Genomic DNA, 17,206 nt, shown 5'->3' on the forward strand with positions numbered 1-17,206 from the left:
AATCCAGTTGTTTAGGGATATGGTAGGAACACATTTGGTGTTCTGAGGTAAATGTTATATCTCTCACATCATCTGTACTATATGAGAAGTAAAGTTGGAACAGTACTTTTAAGCTGCAACGTTTGTCCAGTTTTATTTATTATAAAAGTTATTGGTTACTGCTCTTAAAGACAAGTGCTGCAAAGTATATTCTCTCATCAGTGTATATTCTGCAAGTTTCTGTATGCAACAGACTGTGAATGCAAATATAACTAGACTTTGAATTTTAGCAAGAATCCAGCCAGCAAGACTGAGTGTCTTAAGAACACTGCAAATCCATCACACCAAGCAAGAAGCAAGTAAGAGCCATATAATATTTTTTCAGCACTAATTGCAGACTAGTTCCTGAGAAGTAGTATTGCCCCAGCTCAGCAGAACAGAAAGTCAAACTGCTCAAAAGCTCACAAGTAAAACTGAAGAGATTCTGAACAGCAGCAACCATATATGCTACTCAATCAGAGACCATCACAATTAAGTATCCCTCTGCTCTTAATCTCACCAGGAACAATGCAATAACATTAATTCCAAGTGGGGTCCTAGAAGCACTTCTCAGACTTTCCAGTGATTTGGTCATCTTTAAGAAAGTTTGCAGATAATATCCCCCTGCTTCTTCTCTTGCCAGGACCAAAACAGAAGCACTAATCACAACTGATTCCTGAGATCTGGTTTGTAGGCTCTCCATTAATTGATAGTCTTATCCCAGATACTATAAATTCTAAAAGTAAGATGGAATAAAGGGTTAATACTCGACTTATTGCTCTGTGCACTAAGTGAGTAGGAAAACATGAAATATATGGTATCAGGTTTTAGCAGTATGAGGGAAGGGTCTTCCCAGTTTGACCTTTTAGTGCCTACTAGTATCAGGAGATCAAATGAGACTGGAAAAAATCTTCAGAGTCAAATTTATGGTAGGAGTGGATAACTGAAGAGACACTGAGTTTAAAAGCACAATTGGGACAGGACATTTGGGTAGGAAACTGTAATATAGTTACACAGCAGCAGCGGTAGTTTCAGAGCACTTGCATCTCCAAATGACTCAGAGCTTTCCTGTTCTTATTAGTGATGGCTGCAATTTCCTTTTCTTGCTGAGGCACAGGAGCATAGCCAGCCTTAGGCATAGGCCAACTAGGCAGCTGCCAAGGGCGCCACTGTAGCAGGGGTACTTTTTCAGTATTTATTTTGTGTAGGTAGACCAGGATGGGGGCACCAGGTGGTGTGGGGGGGCGCTGTGGAGCCTTTTTGCCTAGGGCACCAGTTGACCTAAGGCCGATCCTGCAGAGGAGGGGCACAGTAGCCTGCTGGTGGGGCAAAAGGGGCATGTGAAAAAAACACCAAAACTCCAAACCAAAAATGTATGAAATATGTGATATGTGGTTACAGCTCGCCCATAATCCACTGTTAAAAATTAAAGACCACTTCACTTAAAAAACAATGAATGCCATAATCTTACAAATCTCGGCAGTGTTTATAATGCAGAATAACTAGTAATTTGTCAAGATGAAGTATTGTGATTTGGAGGAAGCCACTGATATGCTACAGCGTAAAAAGTCAACATGGTAGCTATCAATATAACTGAGACTGAAATTTGTGTCTCAGTAGAAAAAATATCATTAACTCAAATTCAAGAATAGAAAATTGGACTTGATTTGTTCTGTGCTGCATTGTAAAGAAGCATTTTTAAACACATTCATACAGCACATTTTGCTAACATTAAAGATTAAACAAACAGCTTTCCACTGCAGACAGTTTGAATAGCAAAGCAGTTTGAAAGTTCTTTAAAGGAGAAGCAAGAGTGGTCAATTAAAACTCCTGGATTACAATGATAGTTTTGACGCCTATGGAAGAATGCTGGAGAGAGTCCATCCAGCACTTGGACTAAAAAATCGGAAGCCTTAAAACATGTAGTTCAGTTAGATTATTTTGCTGCATTTACAATTACTGTTAAAGAAGTAAGAGCTGCTCTAAAAACAGAACTCAGATGAATTCAAGCAAAAAAAAGTGAATATGAAGCTGTGCGAGATGCTCTTAACTCACCTTACAATCATTCCATTTACATGGAAGCTAAAAATGATTTTCTTTTATCTAGCATGATTGGTATAAAGGGGTCTTGAAGTGGATTCTGGGAAAAGGAAAAACCCATCTCATGATTACTTTACAGTGGCAGGCCCATTTAGATATAATCACTATTACCACTTAATGATTCTAATGATCTAAAATAGTCAGAGTGCAAAGAAATAATGAAACAATTAAGATACAGTGGCAACCGTCGATAAACACATTAGTTTTCCAGCCCCCTCCAAGGAAAAGCACACTAAAAAGACAAAAACTATACCAAGCAAACGCAGAAACATGAACTGATCAGTACTCAGTTTTTGGCTTGCTGAAATAACATCAATAGAAATCATTTAGTTCTGAATGTTTTGGGCGTAGCATTGTACTGTTCAACTTATTTGGTCAAGAATTCTGGAGAAAACCAGAAATAAAGGGGGAGTGTGATACAATCAGGAACAATTTATAAGTATCTCTTTAATTCACTTAAACTTATTAGAACACGTTTTGTGACAATATGCATTTTTGAATAATAATAGGTATAATATTCTAACGACCAGCATTAATGACTGACTATAATCATGAGTGATTTACCATAAAATTAAAAATGTTATGAGGGCAAGACAAACATTTGATGCAAAATCTGGGGCATTCTGCAAAAAGAGGGACAGTTGTCATAATAATCCATTCCAATGTTTGAATAGTTTTTTTGGATATGCTGGATTTTAAATTACTCAATAGAAGAGTTTAAAACTAAGTAATTTTAATGTCTAACATATTTAAAACTACATATCCTTAAATTCATAAGCTGAGACTTCATTTGTAGATAGCTTAGTATGGTTTTTGATATTACAATAACAGCCATAGTACCAACATGCAAAAAAATTAAAGAAACTGAAGCCATAGTCAACTCTCTATCTTCAAAATAAGGAACATTTTCCCAGGAATTCATTAATGGTGTGTACACATCATGCTGAAGCTAACACGATAATCCATGTGTGCATGACGAACAGCATTGCTAATCGAATATGCACGACTCCAAACTACACTTCACATTGAGTAGTTCCTGCTCCAGCCCAGAACCCATGCTCATGGCCACATTGAGGTGAAGCAGGTCTCTTGCAGACAATGTAAACACAGGACTATAAACAAGCCTAAGCTGAGTAAGTGAGTACATGTGAACAGCACAACAACAGACAGGGCAACTTGAAATACATAAAAAGCAGGGGAAGCCAATACCGGTCATAGCTCTCAAATGAATAAGGGACAAACCTCATTAGAATTAGGGACAAATCCAGAAATAATCAGAGATGCTGAGGGACAATATTTAAAATGTTAGTACTATTAACTTGAGAAGTGGACAGACTATGAGAATGTGAATTAATATACATTTTTGAAGGGAAAGAAGTCTATTCCTCTGATTATTTTCTTATTAATCTAAGCACCGGTTTTATAAGTGATTAAGAAAGTCAGAACTTTTTGAATCATAAACAGGGATGTCCCTGAAAATAAGTGACAGTTGAAAAGTATGATAGCAGTGGACAAGGAAAGTTGATGCATTAGGACATTGCATTTAGTGCAGGTAGTGTACCTGCATACATTTCACTGACATTGTCATGTATTTTGGAAAACAAAACACAGATGGTAAATGTTCCAAATGAATCAGATGTGATGTTTGAACAGACATGCAGGTGGCACAAGTGTACAAATTCTCATACCTTATATGTGTTGTAATAACAATGCAGGGGTAATGGGAAACTGCATACATAAAACTGTGGACAAAATGAGAAAAATAAGAACGACCGCTGGACATAATCCCATACACATTCTGAGAGTGGAAACACTTAGTAACACTTAATGGCAACAACTGCCATGTTTTGAAGAGTAGGAATTGAGAAAATCATTACTACATCCCAAATCAATATGTAATGCAACCCACAAGGACCTGCCACAGGAACAGAGCTGTAGCAATACTACATGAATATTATTCTGCAGTGCACTGGTGCAGATTTATAACTGTAGCAGCTAACACATAAGTACATGAGCGATGTGGGACATGCCACAAGAAATACACTAAGATGGAAATCCTTTAAGATAAAAATTATTTGGAGTCAGTCCAGTAACATCAGGGTTGTGTGTGTCTATGAGTGCCAGTGTATGCCTATGGATACGATTAGTTTTGTGAGAAAGGAATGTCGCACATTATAGTTAGCCCCTAGCAAAATTAATCACAACACAAATGTGTCTGATGTTAGTATTGTGTGATAACAGCTGCTGCATGCACTGTTTCACTTTATAATATGTGAAGGGAGTGTAAAGCAGTTGTGAATATGTAATCATTATATTATGTGTAAACTTCCTGCTGATGCACACAGACACAGTTTAATGCAGTCTGACATAATACACCTCTGAAGGCAGTATACTCTCTTGTCAAAAATCAAAATGTCTCCCACAATGAGCATTGTGCAACACATTCAAAATACTTGTATCATTTCATGCAACTTGCCTCACAAACAGATGCAACAGTTCAACCAGGTAATAAGAGAATTGTAGATACTGCTAGTGTTTACATATAACAGGTGTAAACAGGCCTATAACAATGTTTATGTCCTCTATTTGTTGGCCACTACCTCCACTGCATGACTGTCAACAGAGCCATGCTGCCTGAGACAAATTATCCGAAGTTTTAGCCACAAAACAACAAATGACAATAACTATTCTACAGCATTGATTTCTTGTTGCTCTTTGTGCTGTCATACAATGAAATGCATCATTATACTGGTTATCATGAAATAAATACTTCCTAGGAGTAAATGCTCCAATAACCAAAGCCAAACCAAAAAATAAAAACAATCAAAAACAGTAGGTAATGGAGTGATACAAGGCTGTAAGGTGCAAAACACATCCAATTCATGATGATAAAATCAGTTTATTCCAATAACAGAGGTAAGCGCTTTCACCCGAGAGAGCTTCATCAGACCATAACTCTCATCAGAATCTCCTAAACCTGTGGCCATTCCTCCTGTCTTGCCTGCTTTATTGGATGCTTTTTCTACTGCCTCTAAAGTGTTGGATTCCCTGCCTCCTGCTCCTAGGAAGTCTGATAAGTTTTATAGGGTGCCTGAGGATTGTTCATTTTTGTTTAAATGTCCTGCTGCTGACCCCTCTGTGGTGTCTGTTGTCTCTGATAAGCCATCTCAGTTGCTTCCTTCGTCCAAGTTACTGCCTTCTGACAAGGACAGTAGGACCACAGATAGGCTGGATAAGAAAATTTATACTTTATCTACCCTGGCTTTTAGGGCTATTAATTATCAGACCCATGTCTCTAGGTATGTCTTGGCTCTTCTTTAGCAGGCCTGCCACGTTCTTTCTGATCTTCCAGGCTCTGAGGAAAACTCTTCTGCTCTTTCCTTGCTAGGGACTTCCTCTCAGGTAGTTTGTCATTATATCAAATGTAGTTATGATGCAGCAGATGCCTCTTCAAGGGCTGCTGCTTCTGGTTTGGGTCTGAGAAGATATTCATGGCTTTGGCTTCAACCTTTGCCTGATGATATTAAGGCTAAGTTGCTGAATGTTTCTCTTTTGTTTGGTGAAGCAGCTGTTGGTTTATTTAAGTCCATTCAGAACAAGGGGAAGGCTTTACAGGAGCTTAAGTGCATCTTTGTTTCTCCTGTGTCTAAATTTCAACAGAACTACCCTTCTAAGCCAGCCTTTGTTCATAGGCAGTCTCGGCCTCCTTCTAAAGGTAAAAAGGGTAGTAAACAGACTCCTCCTGCTAAGTCCACTCAGACTGCAGGTATTCTTAATCCTTTCTTTCTTGACAAACCAGGTACTGTCTGACTATCCACCCATTCCCAGCCACATTCTTCTTTCGCTTCACCTTTCTCTTCCTCTTCCTGTTTGGCACCGGATCACCCAGGATTCTTGGGTTCTGTCAGTCATTCATCTTTATGGTCTGGATTTCCCACCCTCCTTTTATGGACATTCCTCAGCCTCCTCGGGAACAGCTTCCTTTTTTTTCCACCTCTTGTTTCAGGGTACTATTCAAGAAGTGCCTGTGTCCCAAAGGGGGAAAGGGTTTTATTCCAGAATGTTTCTAGTGCCCAGAAAAGAAGGTACTTGGAGACCTCTTCTAGATTTCTCCCATCTGAACACCTTTCTGAAGGTTCTTTCCTTTCAGATGTTGTCCCTTCAGTCCCTTGTTCCTCTCTTGCTCCCTCAGGCCTTTCTGGTATCTCTGGACCTCAAGGATGCTTATCTCCATATTCAGATCCATCATCTTTTCAGGAAAATTTTGCATTTCTCTGTTGCTTCCCGGCATTTTCAGTTCTGTGGTTTACCCTTTGCCCTTTCTACTGCCCCAAGGGTGTTCACCAAATGCCTCAGTCCTGTGACTGCCTTTTGCAGGCTCCAAGGGATCCAAATATTTCCTTATTTGGATGACCTGCTGATTCAGGCATCTTCTCCAGAGGTCCCTTTGCAAATTCTTCATTTTACCCTTTCTCTTCTTCAGAGCCAGGGGTTCACAGTAAACATCAGCAAGTCTTCCCTGACTCCTTCTCAGTATCATGTCTTTCTGGGTTGCATGTTTCAAACGGGGCCATTTCTGGCATCCCTGCCTCTTCCAAAGGCATTAATTAATTTATTTCTTTCAAACTCTTCTTCACCTGGCCTCCATTTCAGCCAGGTATTTTTTGAGAGCTCTGGGATTCATGGCTTCCATCATTCCAATGCTTTCTCTGACCAAACTCCACATGAGGAAGTTCCAGTGGTTTCTGAAGTCGGTGTGGCTTCAGCATGCACATCCTCTAGTCTTTCCTGTTCCTCTTCTCGTGTGTCTTAAGAAAGAACTTTTGTGGTGGATTCAGCAGTTGTCTCTGAATCCAGGGCTCCCTTTTCAGCCTCTGCTTCCCTCTCAGGATCTGTTCACAGACACTTCAGATGTGGGATGGGGAGCAACAGTTGGCTCCCTGAGGGTTCAGGGAGTGTGGGTGCCTCGTCGGCAGAAAGAGTGCATCATCATAAAAGAGATGAGGGCTCTTATGCTGGCTCTTCAGGCCTTTCAGCCTCTCTTCTCTGCAGGGCCTTTCAGGGTATTCACAGACAATACCACAGCCATGTGGTATATCAACAAACAGGGGCGGTACAATTCACAGACAATACCACAATCATGTGGTATATCAACAAACAGGGGGATACAAGATCCTACTGTCTTTGTCATCTGGCACTTCTGGTATGGAATCAGGCTATCCAATATCATGTGACTCTTCAGGCAGTTTACATTCCATCAGATTGGAACATTGTGGCAGACAGTCTAAGCAGGTCCTTCACTCAATTTCATGAATTGATGCTTTACAGGGATGTGTTTCTGGTCGTTATTCACCAGTGAGGTACTCCTCAAGTAGATCTCTTTGCCTCCCCTCTGAACAGACAACTTCTTTTGTTTTATGCCAGAGTCCCAGGTCCTCTGGTATGGAAGGTGGATGCCCTCTCATTTTCTTGGAAGGGGATGTTTCTTTATACATTCCCTCACCTTCCTCTCATTCCGAGAGTCCTGTTCAAGATTCAACAGGATGCTCCCAAAATCTTGTTTGTGACTTCCTTTTGGCTGTGACAGCACTGGTTCCCTCTACTTCTGCATCTAGCCAGGGGCAGTCATCACAAGTTACCTCACAGAGTGGATCTCCTCACACAAGATGAGGGGGTCTCTCATCCATCCTTACTTGTCCATGCTTCAACTGACAGTGTGGGTGATAGGGTTTTAATTCTTCATAGGCACCTTTTTTTTCTGAGGATGTGCTGTAGGTCCTGCAGGAGGCCAGTAAACCTACTACTAGGAAATCCTACTTATCTAAATTGAAGAGGTTTTCTATTTGGTGTCTTTCAAGTGACCTGGACACACTTTCTGTGGATGTTCCTTTGGTTCTTTCTTATTTGTGTGAGCTGTTCAGTGCTGGTTTGGCCTATTCTTCTATTAAGACCCACTTATCAGCTCTTTCTGCTTGTCTGCCTTTAACTACCCCATCAGCTTTTAGATTTGAGGCTAAGCAATTTCTTAAAGGCGCCCTATTAGACCTCCCAGGAAGCCTGTTCCTTCTTCCTGGGATCTTAATTTTGTTCTGGAAAAATTGACTCAGGCTCCTTTTGAGCCTACTGTTTTAGCTTCCTTGCAACATTGTTCTTGGAAGACAGTTCTTTTGTTAGCTCTTACTTCTGCCAGATGGGTGTCTGAGTTGCAAGCCCTTATGGCTTGTCCACCTTTTTAATATTTCATGATGGCAGGGTGTCCTTGCGTACTAATCCTTCTTTCATGCCCAATTTGGTTAATGAGTTGTCCCTTACTCAGTCCATTAATTTGCATTTGCCTTCTTTTTTCCCTCTGCAATCTGACAGTGAGAGGGTGCTGCATACCTTAGATGTGCATAGACAGCTCAGATTTTATTTGGATAAAACTAAAGCTATCAGAAAGCCTGACTAGTTATTTGTTTCCTTTCATCTTAGGTCTTTAGGTTTGGCTGTTTCCAAGCAAACTTTTTCTCCTTGGCTTTCAAAGGCTATTTCCTTTTGTTACACTTTTCATGGTGAGAGCCTTCCATCTTCTATAAAGGCTCATTCCACTAGATCTGTGGCTTCTTCTGGTGCTTGTTTCAAAGGCTTAGATGCTAATTCTATTCTTCAACCTGCTACCAGGACTTCTGTGCATACCTTTTACCAAACATTACCAGTTGGATGGTATCTCCAGAGCCAGAGCTGGTTTTGCTGCTGCCATTCTTCATGGCTTCTTGGAGGCTCTGCAGCTTCCTCCTCCCAGGTTTCTTCTTGAGCTTTTACACTCTCCCATTCATAAGGAATACTGCAGCAGTGAATGTAAGGACATAGTACAATTGTGTAAAATCTTACCATAATGGTAGATGTCCTTGCCTTCACCAATGCAGTATTCACTCCTTCCCTCCATCCCCCTGGTCTTTTTCCCTTCCTGGCTGTGCAGATTATCCTTGGTTTTCTTTGGACTGCTGTTCCTACTGGGGCAATCTGTTCTGAGGATGGATACCTGAATGTCACCTTTATGCCCTACCTTACGCAAGGAGTGTGCAGGTGATGTTCAGTGTACCTTAAAGCAATGGCAGACTTTTGTAAACTGGCCAGACAGAGGGCTTTACGGCATGGAATCCCATTCATAAGGAATATTGCAGCAGTGAAGGCAAGGACATCTACCATTATGGTAAGATTTTACACAACTGTACTGTCCTTTATTTATATACAAAAAATAACTTTTATTTACATCATATTTATATATTTACAAATATTTACAAATGTACAAACATATAGATACACAAATATACTTACACATAGTCATAATTTTCCTTATAATCATAGTACCTTTTCATCTCTATTAGAACCTTCTCTATTTTCCATAACCACAATCAGATTTTACTTAATATTTTTGCCAAAATCTATTTACCAGAAAGCATAATTTAATTATTTCATTTCATATAACTTGCATAACATAAAATAATATTTTGTGTTCTTTTAACATATTATTTATTTCTGTTCTTTTAATATCTATATTTAGTCATATCTAGCTTTATTTTATCCACTTCTTTTACATCTTCAAAAAACATAGTTTTCCCATAATTTTTTTATGCTTACATTTCAAAAGAACATGTTCAGTAGTTTCTTCTTGACAATTTAAACACATTCTGTCAATTTTAATTAATCTATTACCAGTCTCCACAAATCAGTCTTGACATTTTACTTTCTGAGTACACCATTTGCTTCTTATTTTTGAAGCTTTGTTTCATCTGTTAGACTTTCTCATGGTTTTACATAGTAACGTTTTGTCATTACATTCTTATACCATACTTTTCTTTCCTTTTCTATATCATCAATTTTTATTTTCCACAATTTTTTTCATAGTAACATTTTATTTCTACACTTATACACCCTTTTCTCCATTACTCCTTTTACCATACCCCAACATTTATCATACATATATTTATATAATTTTACTATTAATCTCTCATCTTTTTTCAATTACCCACTTTAACATCTTGAAGCATTAATGAAGCAGCATATATCCCTGTGTTAATTGACACTAAGCCTCCTTCCTCTTTATTTATATACAAAACTCCTCTTTTTACTTGGTTTAAGCTAGAACCCCATATAAATTATATATATATATATATATATATATATATATATATATATATATATATATATATAAATTCATTTCAAATACTGTTGGCAACATAAATACACTTGCTAAGTATGCTCTTTTTCCATTAGTACTGAATTTATCAAATAAGTCTCTTTTCTGAATGATAATTTATATATTCTGCAGAAAAGACATGTTTGTTTTATTTCTTCTGTTGTTTTCACCATGAAATTTTACTTACATTTTTGTTCTCAAATTATATACCTAACACAAAAATTGCATTAATTGTAAAATATACACCCCTATCTTTACTATGTAACCTAAACCTTAAATTTTGCCTTTATTTAATGGCATCCCTATTACCTCTAAACACTCATTTGTGCAAATCATTACTTCTTTTACCCAGTCATTATAATGTATTCTGCATATGTTAACAGAACTGAAATTCTTAACCCTCCAGGTATTATATACCCAACCTCCTTCATTTTATAATTGTTTTCACATACTATCACATTCACAACTAATGCTCTTGTATACAACTCATTGAGCCACCCTGTCTTACACCACTCTTTATATGCACCTCTTGACTTAACCTGCCATACTATACATTGACATAATTTCCCAACTTTCTCACTTATATTATATTATATTACTTTCTTATTCCCCATAAGATTTCATGTCCAATTGCATAAAATGCCTTATTGAGATCTCCTAGCATGATTTTTGCTTCTTTTTTGTTCATAATATCATCCACAATTTCTCTATCATTAATATTTTTTGACAGCACTTCCCCTTTCTACTACTATATATACTATCTTGATATTTTCCATTTTTTATACAGATCTTGTAATCATTATTATTCAGTACTATTACTCTCCAGTTTTTGCCTTTTATCTTCCTTCTTACATGTGAATTTAAGTATTATACTACATAATTCTTTATACATAAAACCTTCATTTAACCATTGATTCAAAAATGTTGAAAAATAGCTTTTTTGCCAGTCCCTTAATTTTTTATATGCTTCATATCCTATTCTATCTAGTCATGCAGCCAAATCTATATTTATTTGTTCTAATACTTTATCTAGGTCATATAAAAAAATCTCCTTTTCCAGCTCTTTATTCTCTTTTTCTGTTAACATTTTCATTTTCCATATTTTTCACTACCCTCTGTCTTCTTTAAATGTTTTATTGTACATATTGTACTACACTATTCATAATAATTTCTGGAGTTCTTTCTATTTCTCCTTTTACATTTTTTATTTCTCTCTTTATGCTGCCATCTTCCTTTACTAATCTGATGAAGTAACTTGGTACTTCTTCTCTTTTTTGTTGTAAAAAAATTATTTGACTATATAACAATTCTTGTATTTTTCTTGATTTATTTATTGTAATTCTATTTATTTGTCAAAATACTTTATATCATTAGGTTCTAAATCTCCCAGTGCATTGATATATGTTTGTTTATATTTTTTATTTCTTTATTTTTCTCACATCATATTGCTACTTAAAAAAATATATATATTTTTTTCCTTAAATAACATCCACCATTAGGATCAGTTTTTATAAAATGTTCTCATAGTAATATGATATTTCCATAACTGAATTATTAGTCTCTTTCCTTCTTCATTCCATGCCTTCTCATTTATCTTTTTTATTCCTTTGCCTATTTTTCTATCTTCCTCGTTTTCCATTATGTGTAGCCATATTGCAAGGTGAACAGAAAATCATGTTTCAACTACTTCGCCTTCTCCTATAAGTAAAACTTCTGATGCTATAAAATAATCTATTTCAGTTATATACATACTCCTTTTGTAAGTATGTGAATTTTTGTCCCAAAGTTTTAACTTACCACATCTTAAAACTTCTAACAGTTTTCTGATATCATTTTATTTCTTTTTATGTTTGCCTCTTAAATCACAATTGGATTCCCCAGTTATTATAATATTCCTGTTTATCACTACACAGTTTAAAGTTGATGAAATAATCTTTCCCTTTCTTTACAATTAGTATATGCATATAATGCTATAATTCTGCATACGTGTTCTTTCCATTTTAACTCTTCAATGGTGAATCTTCCCATTTTTGCTAAAGTTACTTCTAATATCCTTACTGTATTTCTACAGAATATGGCTATTCCAGAACATTTCTCATTTTCCAAATTCTAGATTATCTTTCCTCCCCAAAGTTTCGGTTTGTAATCTTTCTTCATTTATTAAAAATCATGCATCTTCTAATATAATTGCATCTACATCACATGTATTGTACCACTCCAAAATCCTTATTCTTATTATTATATTTTTAATACTATTCACATTTATAGAAAGGACTCTAAAATTTTAATTTACCCCTTTTCCTTAGATTAATGGTTTTATAAGTTCATAGCTAATTGCTAGGCTAGCTGTATTTATGGACCATTCTAAGTCTATCCAATTTCCATCCCAAAGGTGAGAATCAAACATTGTACCTTATATCTATGAGTCAAGTACCATAATTGTTATACCAACCCCCAACCATTAGCTGTTTGTAATAATTTTTCATCCATTTCCTTTCTTTCATCTTTTGTCCTTGTCCCTTTAAATTTTATTTTTCTGTCTTTTACCCTTTTACCAATAAAATTCTTTTTTCTTTTACTATGTCCCAATTTATGTCTTTTTCATCACTTATTTCAGAGCCTTCTTCTATGTCCTCTTTATTACTTGTTTTCCTCATCTAATTCTTCTTCTGTTTCTTCTACTTCTAAATTTTCTTCTCTTTGTTCATTTTCCTCTCTTACTTTTTCTTTTTCATTCTCTTATTTTATTTTTTACAATCCATCCATAAATGTCCATTTTTTATATTTATGACATTTCAATTCACATTTTTTGCATCATGCCCAATTTCCCCACAAATATATAATTTATTTTTATCACAGTTACTTAGCAAATATCTATCTTTTTTACAGAAAAAAAAACATGTTTTGGATTGTCCCCAGTATTTTATGACACCCCTATTCCACTCCACATTTACCATGCTCGGTATATGTATAATTTTTTCTCTTTTTATTTTTTAGCATATTATTACAATCCTATCCACCAGTCCATAAGCACCTTTTATCATAAATGTTTGCAATGTTTAGTACTTCTTTACATAGTCTCTCTCTTCACCTCTGTCTGAAATTGTACATTAATTTTCTTTTTTGTTTCCCGGTAAATACTTTTATAACATAATCATTCCATGGGTTACAGTCTTTCTTTTTTTCATATTCTCCAAGAAAATTTTCTATTGAAAAACAGTCATAAATATAATGTCACAAAATGTCTTTTAATAAAAGGAAATGCTCTTACCTCATGTGCTTTTACACCCAAAGGAACTATCAAATTGTCCCACAATTCATACCTATCCATTCCCTTGTCTTCTTTACTTTGAATCCTTACCATGTACTTTCATTTTTTATTGTCTTTTGCATTTTTTGCTACTCCCGTTTTTCCTTCTTTTACTTTCTCTGCACATGTTTTCTTTTCCATCTCACCACTATTCTTCGGGATTGTCTCTACATCTTTTTATATTTTCTCCATAATGTCCCCCCAGGAAACATTTCCTTCATTTTGTGGCTCCCTCTGTATCATCATTTATTTAAGCAAATCATTCCACAACCCTCCCAATTGAAAGGTTGTGATTATACATCCATCAGTTGCCATCTCATTTCCATCAGGCAGATTTACAAATTTCTTTGAAACATCTCCTCAGAATCCTGCATGCATTCTCTGGTGTTGATATTGTCTTTCTTCTCCATTTCACTCACCACTCAATTATCCCTCCCCCTCCATCTGCCTCCCCATTTCTCTAGGTCACCTCTGTGCCTGGAACAGAAACAGGAATTGCTAATGAAAAATGGTTCTCACTTCCAGCATTGACAAGGAGGAGAAGTTTCCCAGTGCTCTGTCTTAAATTCCCCTAATAGTATAAATACCACCTTGGATCACCTCTGAAAACAAACTACTACTCTAGTGGGACTAACTTTGTCAACAAAGGATGAATAAATAAAATAAATAAAAATAAAATTGACAGTCTGTTGCTGTATTTATGTCTCCCCTAAAACATAGACTTGGGTTCAAAAGCTTTAGCCCTGTTAGTGTTCACACAAGTAGGAGTTTGCATATCACCATCTGTTGCGTAAGCCAGTCCTGTCTGTCACTACTGTCTTCCACAGTTATATTACCAGATTTGAACCCTTGCCTGTATATAGCCACAATCTAGAGAAATGCCTATTAACTACTGATGGCACTGAAGACATCATTACTAGAGTTGTCAGAAAGTGTACACTTGAATGGATGAGTTCAGTTATTTGTTTCAAGCCATATTGCTCACATAAAATTTGTTTGAGTTATCAAAATGCTACAGCCATGTAACAGTTAACTCTATGTTGATTTATTAACACAATTCCAATCATCTGTTATACAACCACAGTAGGTAAAGTTAGCTTGATTAAAACCACTGCCTGTCTAAATCCACACTTTAAAGAGCTGTATAGTAAGTTCTTTTGTCATAGGAGACTTTAATCTACATGAGTCAGAAAGCACACACTTCAAGGTCTGACTCAGGCATTGTTTAGGACTGCTTGTGTATCACCTAAAATGTCTTGTGAGGGATCAAAATCCTTCAGGTATGTTAGTTAGTATTCACACCAGTGTGAGTTAATTATATTACCATCTGCTGGGTAATGCAGTTCTGTCTGCCACCATTGTCGTACATACATACATTACTTATACATTGCCAGATTTTAAATCCTGCCCATGTACACACTCTGCAGCACTGCGTGTTAGTTGCTCAAGATAGAGGAGAAGTCTTACTACAACTGTGAGACATAACATATTTGAAGTGATGACCTCATCATTGTGTTGCAACACAAATATGTGGATTAAAAGTGAGAGAAAGAGCTGAGTACAATATATCACTGAGGGGAACTGTATGCACCACATCTGTGGGATAACCCAGTTCTACCTAGCACTATTGTTACAAACACACACACTAGTTCATCATTGCTGGATTCAAACATCTACCTAACTAAGTCCATGGTCTAGAGAACTGCATGTTAGCTGTACTAGCAGCAAAATAACTTTTATTATAACTGTTAAGCATAACATAACATATTTGAATGGATGTCCTCATCGTTTTGTTGCTAGGAAAATGTGTGACTTAAAAGTGAGTGAAAGAGTTATGAGAGTCCTCTCCCTGTGTAAATGTTATCACTGAGGTTAAGTGTACACACCAGATCTGTTGGATAACCCATTGCTAACAATCACTACATGCACACTGCTTATTCATTGCTGGATTTAAACACTTAAGTCCACAATCTAGAGAACATTGTATCAACTGCCAGTGCCACAGGATAAATCTTATTACAAGTGTCAGACAACACATTGTTGTAGTATAACATATTTCTGGGTATATTTGAAATGTGTTTTGGCAGAAAGAAAAGACAGCAATGTGTTGATCGTAAATCACTACATACCATAGCACTAAGTTATACATCACTTCATACATGGACATTGTTTTTAGCATGAATGACATCTATGTGTTTCACATGAAAATGTATTCACCAGTTATATGATGTCTGTTAGTTATAATTTTCAATCAGTGGAAGACCAACCATGCATTTCTATCTGTTCATCTCAAGATCATTGTATAATGTTTATGATTTAGTTTGTGGATCATTATGAAGACTTTGTAATGTGTGTACATTGTACAAGGTAACTGCAAGCTGTACATGCAAAACGTGTATAAGTACACACATTAATACTACTGCAGTTATGTATCCAGTGGTCCAACTTTATCGGAACTAATTTAGAGGGGTAGTGTGTTACAGTGCAAAATATCATTTACATTATGTAGTAAGTAGAGAGCATCACAGTAAAGTTATCAAATGTTGGCTACAGTAAGCCAATAACAATGCACAAATGTTACAGGCCACTGATAGTACTTTCTTTCTGTCAAAATAACTTACTGCAGCACACTGCTGGCAGCCTTATTTGTGTGATCGATGGCAAAGTATTTGTGTACATGTAATTATTTTTCGAGCTTTTGAACTTAGAATGACAAATAACAGTGGTCTATGCTGCTCCTTGGTAAACATTGCACAAATAAGAAGAACATGCATCTAGCCATTTCAGAATTTGTGTGAGTTGTAGTAATGGATTCTGTGTAATCATTTAATCATCTGTCATGGTCATTAAAGTATTTATAATACTGATACTGCAGGGGCATACCTCTCCACTCTCCACATATTTGCAGAAGGTCCAGATGTTTAAGTCATGGTTTTTTGTGTTCCTTATACAATTTGTGTTTTCTAGCATATCAATGAGGAATTAAGTCACTACATAATAATATAGATCTATGTGTTAGACTTCAAATCCTTCAGAAACTGTATGCTGATGCTATACCTATTATTGTTGCAAATTTCTAATTTTATAACCGTAAGAATAGTAATCTGTCCCTAACTATGGTTCTTTGTTCCCCATTACTTTTGGGTTTGTCCAGATTTCTTGCACTTACAGGCAGAAAAGTATGAGCAAGAGTGGGATACTAGTAGAAAGGAATAAGCAGGCTACCGGTGGTGGACTAGCATATCTATCCAGTACTTCACAAGGGAAAAATCTTATGAGACAGAAAACTTTAACTAATGTTTGACTTAGTGCTGGATTTGAACACCTGCCAATATGCATCAACATTCTCTAGACCTGGTCATTATCTGAGCACACCACAAATGAAGTCCTATTTCAGTATTTCAGGGAAGGACACTGGGGAAGAATAAAGGAATGTGCAGGGTGGTGGTAGGACAGCAACAAAGCTATCCACTTCTTAACAAGATAGCAGCATATTTATACAGATAATTTGATGAATTTGGATAGTTACTATATCAACAGTGTGTGACAATAGCTTAATATTTACTGTCATGTTGGACCAAATTAAGTGTACCTTACAC

The sequence above is a fragment of the Protopterus annectens genome, chromosome 1.part2, assembly GCF_019279795.1.
Source record: "Protopterus annectens isolate FY-2018-M chromosome 1.part2, PAN1.0, whole genome shotgun sequence".
Lineage (NCBI taxonomy): Eukaryota > Metazoa > Chordata > Ceratodontiformes > Protopteridae > Protopterus > Protopterus annectens.